Below are 16,767 nucleotides of genomic sequence, written 5' to 3'. Positions count from 1 at the left end.
TACATGCTAAAAAGAATTGGTATGTTCGATACGGATATAAGGCCACATAACATGGTCTTATCTAACTATGAAGGCAAAATAGGACAAACACTGGGAGTCGTTCAAGTCAATTTGACAGTAGGCTCAGTTACCAGGCCAACCATGTTCATGGTTATACCAGCAAAAGCAAACTACAACCTTTTGCTTGGAAGGGAATGGATTCATGGGGTAGCAGCTATGCCCTCAACAATGCATCAGAGGGTGACAATTTGGAGAGAAGATGGTATAGTGGAGAATATCGAAGGTGATCAGAGTTACTACATGGCTGAAGTCAACCAGGTGAATAAAACCAACTTCGACAGGAACTTGACAAACATAGGCCCTTGTCATGCTGCAGAAGAGATATATGCCCCAAATAAAAATGCATTGTACTATTTAACTTTACATCCAAATGGATTCCAATGGGATAGAGAGATCATGGATGGTCCACCAGATACAGCACCATTGGAGAATTATCCAACAGTACGGCCAACAGGCTGGGACGATGACATTAATCATGACTGAGTCTTCGTTCTTCGAAAAGATTTTGGCCTATGTGACCGAGAACAAAAGGAAGGCGGCTCTCGAAGCCGAACTATCAAATACAAAGATAGATGCAGTTCTAACCAAAGAAGGAATAACAGAATTGGAGATACGTACGAGTTTCGAACTCCCTGAAGACACGGCTCCAGACGAAGAGATCATAAGAGGAGAACCAAGACAAAGGTTGGATGCAATATACGACGAGGAACCTTTGGGATTCAAAAAAGACCCAATGGCGTCGAACATAAAGATGTTGGCCCAAGATCCGTTTGAAGAAGTAAATCTTGGAGACAATGATCAAAAAAGAATAACATATATCAGCGCGAAACTAGAACCAGAATTGAAAGCAACGGTCATCAAAATGCTGAAAGAAAACAGAGATTGTTTTGCTTGGGACTATGATGAGATGCCTGGTCTGGGAAGGGATTTAGTGGAACTAAAGTTACCAATAAAAGAAGGAAAGAAGCCCATAAAGCAAACTCCCAGAAGATTCGCGCCAGAGATTCACTCGAAGATTAAAGCAGAGGTCGAAAGACTCTTACGTTGCAAATTTATCCAAACTACAAGGTATGTTGAGTGGATTGCTAATATAGTACCTGTAATTAAAAAGAATGGCTCATTAAGAGTATGCATAGACTTTCGTGACCTTAATGCAGCTACTCCTAAAGACGAGTATCCCATGCCTGTAGCAGAAATGCTAGTAGACTCAGCCGTAGGTTTTGAGTATTTGAGCATGTTGGATGGATATTCGGGATATAATCAAATTTTTATAGCAGAAGATGATGTATCCAAGACAGCATTTCGTTGCCCAGGGGCAATAGGCACTTACGAATGGGTTGTGATGCCTTTTGGTTTAAAAAACGCTGGGGCAACTTATCAAAGAGCAATGAATTCTATATTTCATGACTTTATAGAAACATTCATGCAAGTATATATAGATGACATTGTGGTAAAATCTACCTCGGGTATGAGTCATCTCGATCATCTAAGCCAATCATTCGAAAGAATGAGGAAATATGGCTTGAAGATGAACCCCCTTAAATGTGCTTTCTTTGTGCAGGCAGGTGATTTCTTGGGGTTCGTAGTCCACAAAAAGGGATAGAAATTAACCAGAACAAGACAAAAGCCATTAGGGAAACCAAGTCCCCATCCACGAAGAAAGAACTACAATCATTATTGGGTAAGATAAATTTCTTAAGGAGATTCATCTCTAACTTGAGTGGACGCACGCAAGCCTTCTCACCTCTACTTCGACTTAAGCAAGGAAAATTCGAATGGCGTGCTGAACATCAAGAAGCTTTCGATCGGATAAAGCAATACTTGACTTGTCCACCAATTCTATCTCCCCCAAATGGGAAGAAGCACATGCGCCTATATATTTCAGCATCAGATAAAACAATAGGCAGCATGCTGGTCCAAGAAGATGAGAATGGCATCGAAAGAGCCATTTATTACTTAAGTAGAGTACTCAATGATGCAGAGACTAGATATACTGATATAGAAAAGCTCTGCCTTTGTTTGTATTTCTCCTGTATCAAACTTAAGTATTATATAAAGCCAGTTGATGTTTACGTTTCATCTCATTGTGATGTTATTAAACATATGTTATCTAAGCCAATACTACATAGTCGAATTGGCAAGTGGGCTTTGGCCCTTACTGAATATTCACTAATATTTCAGCCTCTCAAGGCAATGAAAGGACAAATTGTGTCAGACTTCATTGTCGACCATGCGGTGGTTGAGAATCATCAGCACTATGTGGACTTAAAACCTTGGAAGTTATACTTCGATGGTTCAACGCATAGAGAGGGTACTGGAGTTGGAATGTTGATAATTTCTCCTGATGGAATTCCAACAAAGCTCAAGTATAAAATCGAAGGTCCATTATGCTCCAACAATGAAGCTGAATACGAAGCATTAATTGCTGGACTTGAGGCTTTGTTAGAATTGGGGGCAACCAGAGTCGAAATTAAAGGAGACTCCGAATTGGTCATCAAACAATTGACAAAGGAGTACAAGTGTATCAAAGAGAATTTGATCATGTATTTTGTCATTGCAAATAGGCTGCTCAAGAAATTTGAATATGTGGAATTAAAACACGTATCAAGGGTGAATAACCAGGAAGCAAACGACTTGGCACAATTAGCTTCAGGATACAAAGTATCAAAAGAAAAGTTGGAGGAGTTGATTGAAGTGAGAGGAAGAGCAATGTTCACTAAACTTTCGCCAAGTGATTTGGAGAACTCACAATTAGGTTATGCCAACAAAGAACAATTCGAAGTACTAAATATAGACTCGTTGGCAGACACAGATTGGAGGAGTCCAATTATTAACTATCTGAAAAATCCTTCGACGGATGCAGACAGGAAAATCAAGTATAGAGCATTGTCATATTTTCTGATGGGAAATGAATTGTTCAAGAAAACTCCTGAAGGGGTATTGTTGAAATGCTTGGGTGAAGCAGAAGCATATTTGGCTCTGTCGAACGTACATAGTGGGGCATGTGGTGCACATCAAGCAGGGCACAAAATGAAATGGCTCTTGTTTCGTTATGGGATGTATTGGCCTTCGATGTTAAAAGATTGCATAGAATTTGCGAAAGGGTGCCAAGAGTGTCAAGAACATGCAGGTATCCAACACGCTCCAGCAAACGAACTAAGTACGATAGTAAAACCATGGCCTTTCAGGGGATGGGCATTAGATTTGATTGGAGAAATTCACCCCAAGTCATCTAAAGGCCAAAGGTACATTTTGGTAGGAATAGACTATTTCACGAAATGGGTCGAAGCAATACCACTGGTAAATGTGGATCAAGAGGCTGTGATTGAGTTTATTCAAAAACACATTATATATAGGTTTGGAATCCCAGAAAGTATAACAACTGATCAGGGATCAGTCTTTACTGGACGGAAAATGCAAGACTTTGCCAGAGAAATAGGTTTCAAGTTATTTACTTCTACACCTTATTATGCTCAAGCAAATGGACAGGTTGAAGCAGCAAACAAAGTAATAATTGGCCTTATTAAGAAACATGTGGGAAAGAAACCCAAGAATTGGCATAAGACTTTAGATCAAGCACTCTGGGCTTGTCGAACATCTCCAAAAGAAGCTACAAATACAACTCCTTTCCAGTTAACATTTGGGCATGATGCAGTACTCCCAATTGAGATATGTTTGCAATCGGTGAGAATACAAAGACAAGCAGACATTCCTCCTAACATATACTGGGAGTTAATGATGAATGAGTTAGTAGATTTGGACGAAGACAGACTTCGAGCACTGGAAATGATAAAAAGGCAAAAGGAAAGAGTGTCCAGAGCATATAATAAAAAGGTGAAAGGTAAAACTTTTGTTACTAATGATTTAGTTTGGAAAGTTATTTTACCTGTAGATCGAAAGAATCAGGCACTTGGTAAATGGTCCCCACATTGGGAAGGACCCTTTCGAATCTTGAAAGTATTCTCGAACAATGCTTATGAAATTGAAGAACTTGCAGAAGATCGGAGGATCTTAAGAGTAAACGGGAAATATTTGAAGAGATATAAACCAAGTATGTACGAAGTAAAGATTGCAAAAACGTAGATACTCAGGGTACTACGAAAAGCCAAAATGGTCAGGCATGTGTCAAAATATATACGCTACGTTGATCAAAATGGCTTTGCGATCAGAATAAATTTTAAATAAAAGGAAAAGAGTCTAAGGAGACACCAAAAATATTTTTCATTTAAAAGCAGAGAACTGCATGCATTACAAAGGATCCAAAGAATAGGATCCAAGATTACAAAAAAAAAAAAAAGGAGAAAAAAGGCATAAAAAAAAAACCTAAGGAAAAAACTAGCTAGTTGATCCTTTAGTCCAAGCCTTCCAAGGACAGCACAGGCGAGGGTTCAGCCTCGAACATATCCCTGGCTCCAGAATCACGCATCCTCCTCACTACACCTTTCTTAAGAAAAATGTAACTGAGGAGTCTCCCGTATGGAAGACAGGTCACACTCTCTCGACGGTCAACACCGATAGAGACAGCTTTAACAAGTCCTTTGAAGATCATCAAAGGAATGTTAATCTTCCTCCCTCGAAGACCACAGAGGATAAACTCCAAGTCTTCAACCATGATGTTGTTCTCATCGACCCGCCGAGGTTGGAAATTTCCTACGAGCATCTGGTGCCAGATCTTGATGGTTTTGGCACTAAAGCGATCATTGTCCATAAGAGTTCTCAACATGAGATGAGTAGTCATGCTGAAACTGTTATCATCAAAAGTTGCCCCAGAGTTATTGCATCTTATTAGATTGGCAAAAGTAGTGGGAGTGATGCTAAGGTGAGCATGTCGAATTGATGAATCAATAGTGGCCCTACCTTCAGGATCTATGCGTAAAGACGCATTCATCCAGAACTCTGCCACCATGTTGGGGTAGATAGCACCCTCCAAGACTTTTTCAAAGTAGAAGTTCAGTTCTTGGTTAGCAAAGAGGGTTTCAATATTAATGAAGTTACGAACAAGTTCATCCTCAGAGAGTCTGAACTCACCCTTGATGAGGGCTTTGATGTCATTAAAGGAGAGAGTTCCGGCCATTGCAAGAAAAAGTGGTGTTTTGAGAAAAAGGTGTGTGTTTTCTTTTTCTGTGTTTGGGTTGGAGAGAAAGCGCATGAATGAAGAAATGAAGGTAATATTTGACCCTTTATATAGACTGGGAATACTGAAGGGTGGTTTTAAATTTTTAATGAGTGATTAGACTGCGGTTGGTTTTCCAAAGTGAGAAGTTATGGCTTCCGCCGTTTCCCGCCCTTGGAAGTTGAGAAGTAATCATGAAACTGATGCACGCACGTCTTAATTTGATGTTTTGGAGAAAGTGACGTCACTTTTTAATAATGATTATGGCTAAGAGAAGTGGAAACGTCAAGTCTAGAGGCAAGGATGCTGCGAAAGATGTTCAGGTTCTACATGTTGCATTTAATAAAAGCACTGTAGAAAATCTAAAGATATATTTTGGCAGAAATGTTTAGATTTGCTAAAAGTAATGCTGGCAAACATTATAGATATAAATGGGAGTCAAGCATACAAATATTATATGTCTACAATAGTTTCGATTACAAAACAAAGGTGCAACAAGTAACAAGATTGAAAACATCTAGTTAAAATCCTTAGGGAGATCCATTTTGATCTTCAAGTATTGAGTCTCCCACGAAGACATACGAAGCTCAATTAGTGCCCGTTGTTTCTTCAATCTTTCGATCTCTGGCACTATTTTCTGTGCAGTCTCGAAATGTTTAATTCCCGACTGCACCACTTCGAGCAAATCTTGTTGGTTGGATTTTTGTATGGCTGCTTGACAACGTTCAGCTTCCTTTATCTTATCCTCGAGCGCCTTTATCTCTTGTCTCCAGGAGTTGATGTTCTTCTCATAATCATCAAAGGCCTTCTGATTTTCTGAATGTTTAAGCTTGAGGGCCTCACCTTGTTTCGTGGCGCCCACAGCAGAATTCCATGAAGAGTCATGAGAGGCCATTGTCTCAGATAGCTCTTTTTCGACATTTTGTTTTCGAAGAATGTTGGCCTGGAGTTGCTCAAGAAGAGAGCCTAGCAGAACAATTACCTCTGAAACTTCTGTGGAAACTTGAAGCAAATCTACTTTCTTTAGAAGTTGATTTAAGTTGTGACTCTTAATAGGTTCCCGGTTGAGAACGTCTACAAGATTGACCCCAAAGAATCTCTCTTTTATTTGTCGAAGGAGGCTAGGAATATCTTCCTTGTCACTAGATTCTACAGTTACAGCTGGAGAGACATCAAGTTCCGAAGGCGAAGAAGTATTCACATTCATGATAGCCTTTAAGAAACCAAGAGGATCAGTTTGCTTAAGTTGTTCCAGCTCCGAAGGAGTAGGCTTTGCAGGGGCAAGCGTCGAAGTTGTCTCAGGAACGGTTTTTGCATCAAGAGTCGAAGTTCCTTGAGGATCTTGTTTTTCTGGTCGAGAAGTCTCTTCCATGGCATCTTTCTCTGACGCAGTATCTTCATTGTCATGTGATTGTGGGTTCACATTGTCGCTGCCTGAGAATGGATGATCTTCTTCCAAATTTTTGTCTTGATGAGTAGGTGGAGATTCGTCAGTGGATTGGCTTTCTTCGATTGGTTCATTAGGCAATATGGTAGCAATTGGCCTAACGTCTTCGAAGACTGGCGAGAGAACATGAGTTTGGTTTTGAGAGATACCTATGTTAAACGGAGCAAATTTAGTCGTAAAGATAAGCCTTTGAGGGGTTTAATTGACGAAAGTTAAAGTTTGACAATTACCGTGAAGTTTGTCAATATTAATGGTAAGGCCATGATCCTTAAAACCTGAAGTGGCAGTGCCAGCGTCATCCTGCAAAAACAAGGTAAAATGTCAGTGCAATTATTTAGTTAAAATCACAAGATAATACGTGGGAGAAACCCAAATACCTTGGTTGGGATATTGTCTGGACTTGAATTATGACTTTCCACAACGAAAGCATTACTAGCAGTTTTCAAGGGAGACTCTTCAGAGGACGCCTTATCACCAGGAGAAGCAGCTTTAGAGGGACTTGCCCTTTTCCCTTTTCTTGAAGGGGTAACAGCTTTGTGTTTCTTCTTGTGCCCTTGTCTAGTTTGAGGAGGGGATTTATCTTCGCCATCTGAGGCAACTATCGAAGAAGCTTTCCGTTTCGAACCTGTTGGGGGTTTCGAGCTCTGGCAAATAGAAGATAAGAAAGATGAATACTACTCACAGATTGTACAAAATCAAGAATATGAGATGAGTATGTACCGTGGGCTTCTTGCCAGTGACGATGGAATCACTTTCACTTGGCTTGTTGCTCTTAGATGTCCCAGAATCTTTTTGGGCAGAAGCTTCCTTGATCTTCCTCCTTCGTGCAACAGCTGTAGTTGAAACTGAAATCAGTATATCAACAAAGAAAAGAAAAGTCAGTCGAAAAGATTGTCTTAATCCAAACCTTCAGGTATTGGAGTCAGGACACGAACATGTTTAAGATCTATATGAAGATGTCCTTTGAAGGTATCCAAGGTATGCTTAGTCGGAACCACTCGTTCAGCGCGTTTTTTGGTACTCTCTCGAAGAATTTTGAGAGCATTCCCACACACGAACCAGTCTGGGAAAGGGGGACTTATAGCCACACCAAAATCAGCACTTGGTAGTGGAGGGAATTTTGGAGGATTAAGTTTGAAAGCCACTTCATAGCGTAGTTCTGGTCGAACATACGAGGGCAATTTCAACTTATCCAGTTTGGCGGAAAACTTTTCGCGTAAAGTGACTGCAGCCTCACGAACGGTCCGACTAAGATCATCAGGCCTATAGATAGTTTCAAAGAATTTTTGAAAAGCTTGGATTTCTTTAATATGAGTTGAAGTACCTTTTTGAAAATTCTCCTGCACATCAGTAAAAGCTGCAGTTAGTTCCTGAGCAAGGCTATCAGCATCAAAGATTTGAGAGCTATAATACTCCGTCCACCATTGATGAAAATCTGGTGTAGAGTAAAAAGCAGGTTCGAAAGGGACAGGAGAAAGATTGGTGATGTCAACGTATTTGTTGATTTTTGTTTTACATTCTTCTTCAGTCAAGTACAAGGTATGGAAACACATATGGTTTCTTTTCTCATATAAACACTTGGGTTTTATTTGAGCTAACCGAAACTGTCTCGAGACCAAATTCGGTTGATAGCACATGAGAATACATTGGCCTTTTGATGGTCGGAGACGATGGGAGAATAACCTTGGAGTCAGAAAGGCTTCCCAAATTTCCATAGATTCAGTTTGTTGATCCTGAGATGTTGGTGGAAATTTTCAAGTAAACCATTCAGGACCTATTGTTCTGTGTACAAATGGGGCCATAGAAGGATCGAACTGGCTACGTCGGGCAAACATCATTGAAAACGCCAGAAAGTGTTCATGAAGCTTTCCCATTTCTTCTTTTGGAGTTAGGTAAGCTAACCTGGTCCCCTCTATAGTTCGATTTTTGATTTTGCTATCCTCCTCATCGACGTCTCCTCGAAAGGGAAGATGAGTTTCGAATGTATCATTAAGCCACAGTTGCAATAGCCAGAAAGGACCAGCGTAAAGTAAACTACCAGATTTGAAATTCTTGGTAAGGTTTGCAGCTTCGCTGAGGTTTTCATAAAGAGACCCTAAAAGCAGTTGGCTGAGGTTGAGTTTTTTCCCAGCATGCAACTGATTAGCCATACAAAGGTACCTCTTTGCAACTTGGATAGATCTTGAGCAGAAGGCACATCGTGAAAGCCACAATGCCAGGAAAGCAATATGCTCTTCATCAGATACTGACGTTTCAGTGGTGATATGGTGCTTCTGGATGAATGCAGTATAAGTGACTTGCGAGTCATTAAAACCAATAGTGTCATTATCCATTTCATTGGGATCAAAGGTTTCGCCAGTTGGTCGAAGTCCTGTAATAGCAGCCACATCGAAAAGCGTAGGGGTAATCATTCCACATGGGAGATGGGAATGTAAGTTATGAGAAGACATCTTTGAAAATGACAAGACGTTTCGGAAATGGTGTCATCAATGATTATGACGTTAGTCAGCAGTCTTGGAACTCTCAAAGATCAATAAAGAACGAAATCTTATAATGACAAGAAACGCCTATTTCTGTTGACTCTCGAAACAGGCATTTATTGGGGGCAATTTGTTAGCTGAAGATTTCGTTTTATAGTATTTGTCCTTCGAAGAAGAAGAAAATCGAAGGAAAGATGGTTACTGATGACCATCCCTTAAGGAAGAAAGAATGGCTACTGATGGTCATGCTTTGAGAATAAAGACTTCTAAGTTCGATGAAGATAGTGAATACTGAAAGCTAGTGAAAATATGTGTCTTCGGGACTTAGACAAAATTTATAAATATTTAAGTATTTACTACTTAGCGTGTTTTCGTAGTGTTTTTAATACACTGCCACGCGTCGAAGACGGACTCAGGCGGGAAGATTTGAAATTCGAAGACGGTTTCGTAACTGTCCAATAACAGATGGCATCGCTAGAAGTTCTTATGAGAAACGTGGCAGCAGATTAGTGTAGGACCGTTAAGGTCGAAACTAGTATAAGTAGGAGTCTTAATGTTAGGATTCTGTGTGTTCATTTTGTACAAATCACTCACATGTTTACTCAAGTATCAAGCGTTAAGAGAAAGAGTTCGCTGAGAAAATGTACGTATGACACCACCACTTTAATACATGTGTATTATCTTTTATTTTCCAGAATTACTGCATTTCGTTTACTTCTTGCCATTTACATTTCTGTATCTTTACTTTAATACCTTTTACTTTCGAATTACTTTCATGTTATTTACTTTCAAAGTCTTTAACATTTCTGCAGTTTAAGATTCTTTACGTTTTAACAGCCCTTTTAGTTTCATATGTTATGTTACTTATCTTTTCGTTAAAGTCACATTTATATATAACAAAGTGATTATCAAGACTATTTGTTCTTTAATCGAACAACGCTTATTGAAGAAGACAAATCATGAATATGGTTCGAATAAACATTGATAACAATCTTCTTGACTATGTGTCCTAGGATCAATCTAGTCGATCCTGCGAGTAACCAAATCATATTTATTATAGTTTGGAAGACTAGCGGTTGTTTACCGGAAATCACCGTAAACACATACTATGTACTTTACATATACTACATACTAAATTACTAATATAACTTCAGTTATTCATACTACATACTATATACAGTTTTTCATACTAATAAACTACATACTAACTAATAAACTACATACTACATATACAAATATCAGATAACTTCAGTTCTAAATATTAATACAACATTACAACTTCAGGACTAAATATTATCAGTACTACATATACACCAAATGCTTCTCTATAATGAGTGAGAGAGAAATCAGAGAATGAAGTTGAAATGTTGAATAGGAAGGAAGAATGAAGGAATAGTGAGTCACGTGACGTGAGTGTACAATATTGCAATTGGATTGAAAATATAATAAATTAATTATAGAAATTCAAAAGTTTAGTTAAATATGCGGTTTGGTTCGGTTTTGTGAAATGAAAACCACAAACCGAACCGAACCGTGCGGTTTGGCCCAAAAATCATCCAAAACCATCCAAACCAAACGCGGTTTTTGCGGTTTTCGGTTTGGATTGGTTCGGTTTGCGGTTTTCCTTTTGGATTGGTTCGGATACGATCACCCCTAATTGCGGAGATTTTGCGGATTCATTAGTCTCAGTTGGGCCACATTGACGATGTTCTTCCTAGGTGTCATCAGATAGTTGACATGGCGCGGACAAGCATTGTCGATGGTTTCTTCCCTGAGGGGTCTGATGACATGCGTGTAGTGGATGGTATCATTAGGGTGGCAGATGAGACATTTTTGTACCATCGACAACGTGTCGGACAGGTGGGGCACTTGACAGTAGAGGCATAGTAGCCAGCAGACAACGTGGTGGACGCAGAGGCAGGGCCAGAGGCAGAGGAGAGGCGGAGGATGATGTCTGACACACACAGTAGTGATGCCTGTGATTTTTTTGATGTCTTTATTTTTATTTCATTTATGTGTTTTTATTTTGATTATGTATTTGACATTATGACTGATAATTTATACGATGTATTATTTTGGTGTATTATTCTCTGTTGCCTTTAAATTGCATTACTTTAATGTACTATAATTTGATGTTTCAGTTTTGTTAAAAAAATTGGAGTTAATGAATGAAATGCAGGCAATTTAGTATATAGTAGAATATTCAGTAGGTACATCTACGGACTATATTTTTAACATGTTTCGTAGATGTACTTACAGATGATTTGTTGAACTAAATTAATTTGAATTTTTCCACCGTTCACTGTATTTTTAATGCTTCCGTAGATGTACCTATGAAAAACACTAATTTAAAAAAAAAAACATGTTTAACAGGACATATTGAAATTTCGTCAGATGAATCAGAGAATTAAAAGGGTGTAATGACGTATTCTCACATCTTAACTCAAATATATGACATAATAGAAACCTTTTAAATAATTTTATCACATTTGTTTTTATATATATAAATGAAGAAAAAAATCCACGAATAATTTAAAAAATCATAAAAAGGTGCAAAAACCATGCGAGAAATTGAAAAAATAGACTTAGTTTACTTTTGTTAAAAAAATTTCGAAGAATGACAGGTGCAAAAACATACTTTGTAATTCTTTTTACAGTAAAAATATGGGAACGAATAGTCAAAAATATTTTCAATTTTTATGAGAGAGGGTGAGAGAGATATATCTAAGGGGTGAGACGTAAATTACTCAAATAATACCCAGTATTTGACAAAGTCATATGGGCTAAAAAGGCCCAAAAGGAATTATTCAATCCGAACAAGTTAGGGTTTCGCCGCCGTTGTTGCTTCCGTTCTATAGCCTCTACCTATTTAACCCCTTCCTTCCCCTCATTCTTCATCCATCATCATAGCTTCCACTCTTCACTCTTAATTTTCTCTCAAACTCTCCCTCCATATGATTTCTCACATATATTCATATTCTCTTTGCAATTTCTATGTTGTTTTCTTTGATTCATGGCAGTGATGATGAATTATGTATACCATCAAACTTTGAAAGCTTAGTAAAGCTTTTTGATGCCAACCATACAATCTGAGCCTACGTTTCTTCGACTTTAATTTCATTCACTGTGTTTATTCTTTTCGATTTCGATTTTTAGGGTTTTGATTTTGATTTCAATTTTTAGTGTTTTGATTTTGATTTCAATTTTTAGGGTTTCGATTTGTGTTGGTTTAGAGGCAACAATTTAGAGTCTCTGATTCACTTATTCGATGGTGATTTCAGTGCTGTACGTTGCCGAAATTGATTTGAAACTGAGATTCTGGCATTTGTTTTTCAATTATAGGCTTATGCATTCAGATCAGATGTTTCTACATTTTTGAATTATTGCTTACAATCTCGTATTTTTTACTTAGTATCAATTTGATTAAGGCAACAATTTAGAGTCTCTGATTCACTTAATCGATGGTGCATTCAGTGCTGTACGTTGCCGAAATTAACGGAGCTGATATTCTGGCATTGGTCCTTGTTTAATCACAGGCTTATGCATTCAAATGTTCCTACATTTCAATCTTTCTTAACTTAATTTTTGATATGTTATTCTTAAATAGATATTAAGATCTAAAGCCAATTTGCAGAGCAAGAGCGTCAATTAATGGCTGTTGCTTGCATTGAAGGTTGGCGATAAAAAACTGCGATTCTCCGTGCCTATCAAATTTTTTAGTTTTGAATATGGCCTCGAACAAGTCGCTACATTTTCACTTTTGATCTTTAAACTATGTGATTTATGTAATTTAGATTTATGTGAAACTTCTGTTTTATGTGATTTATGTAATTTAGATTTATGGGATTATTAACAGGATAGCCAAATCAAATGGAGTAATTATTTTGAAAATATTTATTTATATTTATATAAATTTTTGGACTAAAACTTATTAAACAATATTAGCTTTAAAAATCATATAATATTATAAGTTTCGAAAAACCTTTAGAAAATTTTAAGTTTTAGAAATATTTCAAAAATAATTTAATTTAAAATAAACTTTAATGAAATTACTATTAATAATTTGAATTAACTAAAATTCCTATTGATACAATATTACTTTTAAGAATAATTTTAATATTATTTTAATAAACTTTAAAACATTATTATGGATTTAGTTTTTTTAATTACATTAATAATACGTATTAGAGTTCTGTTTTTCTAATAAGCGGGCAAAATATTTGACAAATATTTGACCTATCTCTGTTGAATTCTAACCAATCATTTTAATGAAACTCATTCCACTAAAACTACTAACCAACCAATATTTTAGAAAATAAGTAAATTAATTGAAAGATTTAAATATAATTTTATTATCATTCATTTAATTATCATTCAAATTTTTATTAAATTTAAATTTACAAAGTTGTTTCTTATGATTTTTTAGTATTTCATATAAATTTTAATTTTATTAAATTTATCATTTTAATTTTCTACAATAAAATATTATTTTATATAAATATAAGTTTCAATATAAATTAAAGCATTCAAGTTTCAATATAAATTTGTTTTTACCCTTAAAAAGTTTTAATCCCTAATTTTTAACCTCTAATATTCATCTACATGATATTATTACATTTGATAATACTAGTATAAAATTTTAAGACGTTATATTTTTATAAAATTATGGAAATGTTATTAAAGAAAATAAAAATAAATATATGGTCTTAGAATTATGTGTACTCATTGATTTACTAGTATTATTGGTGGAGAATTTTTTTTTATAAATATTATGCATTGAGAGAAAAAATCTATATTTTTATTTAAAATAATAAAAATAAGAAATTACTAATATTTCATCATGAGTTACATCAAAAGTTTTGCAGGTTACAAAACTCAAGTCCGATAACCTTAGCGGGGTCATTGGTCGTTGCATCCATGAATGTGTGGTGACCAGCGGGTGCAGACTTGAGTTTTGCAGGCAAGTTAGAACGACTCAGTATTAGAGTCCATTGCTCGTGTCCATAAACATCAAGTGACGACAAACACGAACGACTCAGTATCAGACCAGTACCGAAAATTAATATTGGACAAGGGAAGCAAAGGTAACTTGTGCAAGAGATTAACCACAAGGACCTCATGTTGGGCAACACCCACTGCCCCTCTTGAATGAATTCTAAAACAGTAGGGATCAATTTCATGGGACAGAAGAAAAGCCAAACTAGTATCTTCTACAAGAATAGTATCCCACTATAAATTCAACCAAAAAAGAATAGATACGTATGTGCCAAGCGGCCAAACAATGGATCTTGATGATTTCGTGAGGCTCTAAAACCCGCTTCTTCAACATTAACACCTAATCCTCACTACTATTAAGGAAATCCAGTTCAAGTATAATATCTCCATGACTTGTGTTCAACTCTAATCTGAGGCAATTTTTTGTTAAAATTAATAACTATTTTAAATTTTAATAATTTAATAAAATTTAAATATTTAAAAAGAAAAAGAATTAAAATAATTGAAAAATAAAATGACTAAGAAATAGAGGTGTTCGCAGTGAGGTTTGGTTCGGTTTTGAGCATAAAAGTCATCCTAATCGCGAGATAAAAATGCATGCGGTTCGGTTTGATTCGGTTAATTTTTATAAAGTGATCCAAACCACTTGAATAATAATACCATGTTTTTAAAAATTAAATTTATTATCTTAAAAGCTACATTTATAAATTTAGAAAATTTACAAAATATTCTAATAAAAATCACTTCAATCATCTTAATTTCAATCTAATCTAACTTTCAAAATTATTCATCCCAACACAAACTTAGTTTAAAAGCATAATACATATATTAGATGTTGAAAATAATGCCAACAAGACATTTTTTTTATGGGTCATGCTAACATGTGCCCTTAGGGCACATGTTAAGGATACTATAATTAGAAAAAAGTTAAATATAATTAAATGCAATAAAGTCAAATTTAAAGTTTCGATACATTGAATACACGCGTTCCAAGATAATATTTCTATAAATAACTCATTAACTTGTGCCCTTGGGGCATATGTTAGCTTTTCCCTTTTTTTATTGCGTAAAATATCCATATGATATCATAATGTATTAATTGAAATATAGTTTTTCTAGATTCCATTTTACATTTTATTATTGAATTTGGGGACAATTTTTTTGGCATGATGTCAATTCATTATAGTAAAACATATGAACAAGTAAATAATGTATTTTTTAAAGATGAGACAACTCGTTGAGATTGAATTTCATCTATTCATAAAATATTTAAATTTACCGATCAGTTATACGTAATCTAAGACACTCATTAATATAATCATGTATCCCTCACATCAATAATCATGTCTGAAGCACCAACAAAAATTATACTGTATTGTCTCATCGGTGATGTCTCACGCAACTAAACAACATAGATCATTAAGACTCAATACCCAATATGAATATTATATCTAAATTTATTTCTAGAGTTTAGAATCTAATAGATGTACATCCTAGATCTAGATTTGAAGAGTATATGTTTATAGCAACTCAATTCCAAACATAAAGCAAGTAAAAAAAGGATAACATCGATATAGATTTGTAAAATAGGTGTTATACAACGCCATGATCAATACATATATATATATATATATATATATATATATATATATATATATATATATATATATATATATATATATATATATATATATATATATAATCAAAGTAAACTTACAAACAAACCCCAAAAATAAATAATACAAAGAGAAGAAGAAAGATGAACCGCAACTCTCGCGGTGTTAAGACGATTTATACAAATCCAACTCCGGATCATCATGATGCAGCCTCTAATGTTGTGTTATAAGCCTCTCTACTCAAAGAAGGGTGATCGCACATCTCTCAAAATAGTGGACCCCAAAGGATTTGTCCGATGAAATGTCACTATTCCCTCACATCAGTCTGCGCAAAACACAGAATGGAACAAAATATCTGAATTTGCCAAGACATAAGCCCCTTGCCTCTTTGCTTGTGCATTCTCTTCCATGTTTTGTGCCTTCTTCTTTTAAGATTGATCCAACACTTTTCTGCACAATAACACACAAATCAAATATTGTACTACTAAATACTAAAAACGATAAATTCTAGCAAAACTTGAGAAAAACGATAATTGAAAACGTAAAACGCGGCCGAAAAGTGCCAAGTATTCAAGCGGGAATATACATACATTTGGCATTTATGAAGAACTAGAAATGAGTTGAAAAAGGTGATGACTGAGGATCAAGGCTTCAGGTAGGGTAGAGTTGGAGACCTGCAAGGTTAACACTCCCACACCCAAGTCATTATGTGTAGGAGAGTAATGAAATAAAATTTAATTTGAAACTTGTTACCTCCATTTAAGACGTTCTCTCTGTAAGTACAAGCCTATACTCACCAAGGAGTTTTCGATTCATGGCAAACATCATAAGTGAGCAAACACAAAAGCACAAGTGAATGACTTAAGGAAAAGCAAGTATTGGCTATCCAAGACATGTAGGTCGACCTACCCTGTGTCTAGATCAACCTATAAAGCTCAAATTACTCAGAATGTGGTTTTGCATCAACTAGGTTGACCCAGTACATCATTTGGTCGACTCAAATTAAGGCAGACAAAGAAGATTCAAATATGCCACTGTTAGGTCGACCCAGTTACC

General features: G+C 35.9%; 2 non-coding genes across 2 annotated transcripts; both read left to right on the top strand.

Moving 5' to 3' along the window:
- The first annotated feature begins 12,114 nt into the window (after nucleotides 1–12,114).
- LOC131600941 (small nucleolar RNA snoR116) lies at nucleotides 12,115–12,197 on the top strand. The gene has a single exon (XR_009283543.1). It is a non-coding gene; the product is annotated as a small nucleolar RNA snoR116 (small nucleolar RNA).
- Nucleotides 12,198–12,733: 536 nt separating this feature from the next.
- Nucleotides 12,734–12,853, top strand: LOC131600909 (small nucleolar RNA snoR86). Its single transcript, XR_009283511.1, has one exon. It is a non-coding gene; the product is annotated as a small nucleolar RNA snoR86 (small nucleolar RNA).
- The last annotated feature ends 3,914 nt before the right edge of the window (nucleotides 12,854–16,767 follow it).

Source organism: Vicia villosa, linkage group LG4, assembly GCF_029867415.1.
Source record: "Vicia villosa cultivar HV-30 ecotype Madison, WI linkage group LG4, Vvil1.0, whole genome shotgun sequence".
Taxonomy (NCBI): domain Eukaryota; kingdom Viridiplantae; phylum Streptophyta; class Magnoliopsida; order Fabales; family Fabaceae; genus Vicia; species Vicia villosa.
The sequence above is the reverse complement of the archived record's forward strand: the minus strand, read 5'-3'. Positions and strand labels throughout refer to the sequence as shown.